The sequence below is a fragment of the Asparagus officinalis genome, chromosome 5 (genome assembly GCF_001876935.1).
Source record: "Asparagus officinalis chromosome 5, Aspof.V1, whole genome shotgun sequence".
NCBI lineage: Eukaryota > Viridiplantae > Streptophyta > Magnoliopsida > Asparagales > Asparagaceae > Asparagus > Asparagus officinalis.
In genome coordinates this window covers 98,368,233-98,370,226 of record NC_033798.1, presented here as the reverse complement: position 1 = coordinate 98,370,226, position 1,994 = coordinate 98,368,233, and positions in this window count along the sequence as shown.

Here is a 1,994-nt window from a genome sequence, read left to right as displayed (position 1 = left end):
CCGCCGCTACCCCCTCCCCTCCGCCAGCGACGACCCGTCGAACATCCGTCGGGACGTCGACGTCCTCGATGCCGACCGTGACGGCAATATCAGCCTCAGTGACCTCAAATCCACCATCATCGCCGCCGCCAACGTCATCGCCTCCATGATCGCGATGGGATTGCAATGAGATGAGAAGATCTTGAGGATGTTTTGTATTTTGGCTGTCATTAATGATTTTGTTTATGCTTATTGGCTGGATCTTTTATTTTGGTCGATGGTTTGACGAGGGATTGGGAGCATCTTATGATTTTTTTTAATTAAATTTTTTAAACGACCTGTGTTCGGTGAAGGCCCAAGCATCAATTAATCAGGATGAAATAAAATCTCAGGAATGGTCTGTACAATTAAAATCTCAGTAGGCTTTATGCAGAGAGGTTTATTCTTGACTCACTTGCTTGGATTTGTAGTTAAGAAGATCAATTTGAGAATCTTTATGGAGATTTATCTTTCTCTTGGTCTTTAATCTAGAACGACTCCATGCTCACCTTAAAATCTCGAGGTATTTATTTTATCAAATTGGAGGTTCGATCAACAAATTTTGATTTTTATACTTTACTCAGCAAAATTTGATTGCTTATTTAGGTAGTATGTTCTTTTAGGACCAAGGAAAAACCACATTATAGCTTTAAGTTGATCCTTTTAGTGTTGAAAAACTGTAACAAACTTGAGAGCTTGATTGGAATGAATTGATATTTTTTGTGATTGGAATTATTCGCTATTTGTACGAATTATCTTTTTCCCCTTTTTCTAATTTCAGGTTTTAAAATTTTAATTTGAACTTAATCTCGATTTCAAACACTGTAGTAAGAATCTCTCAGCTATGGCTCCTCTATCTAAAAATCAAGGTAACAACTTTCCCCACGTTGACCTTAATTTTTCCTTTATTTTCCAGTTCATATAAACAGAAAGAATTTGGTTGGGATCCATCGATTTCAGCTATTATACCCAACATGAATTTATGATGGATAGAATTTTATGGTTCCACATCAAGTGCTTTTAAGATTTTTTTAAGAGCTTCTCAAGAAACTAATTATTTATTTCTATAAATGTCTACTTTTCTTATTAGCTTGAGAATTTATCAACATAAATGATACATTATGATATTGGTCAATTTTGCTATTACCTTAAAGTATTCGCATATCACAATTATTTTTTACATCTTGCTTTCTTGGCTTTAGATGCAAATGTAATCTGATTCAAGAAAAACAAGCAAAAGATGTAGTTCTCTTGGAAATTAGTTTAGCTTTATATATAATAGTTGTATTTCTATTGATATAAAAAAATATGTTTTAGAGAGAATTGTTTTTCTTAGAAATTAGTCCTCTTAAATAGCATTCTCAAAATTTTGATAATAGAGTTTAATTGATAACATTTATATATACATCGTTGAAATTCGTGCTCCTTGACGGCCCGACGTCCCTTCTTTATGCTGAAGTTCGCCGGGATCTGATTTGCCTTCGCTGAAATTCGTGCTCCTTGACTCCTCAATCCAGCAGCACCTCCACGTCTTGATAAATATTCGTCCCCGCTAAAAGGAGGCCCTAGGCTTGTATTTATAGGGCTTCGGAAGTGGTTATTTGGATGAGAACAAGTGATTTGGCTCTATCTTCAGTTAACAACAGCCTAACCACGTTTGGGGATGATATCAAGTCAGATAGAAACCCCTGGAATAGATAAATCCTGCAAAAAACAGCATCAAAACCGTCAAAACGTGTTTCGGGTTCCGTACTGCGCTTGCGCGGGTCGGATTGATCCGACCTGCACTTGCGCGGGTCGGGTAGATCCGACCTGCACTTGTGCGGGTCGGATCAGATCCGACCTGCACTTGTGCGGGTCGGATCAGATCCGCCTGCACTTGTGCGGGTCGGATCAGATCCGACCTGCACTTGTGCAGGTCAGATTGATCCGACCTGCACTTGTGCAGGTCAGATTGATCCGTCCCGCGCTTGCGC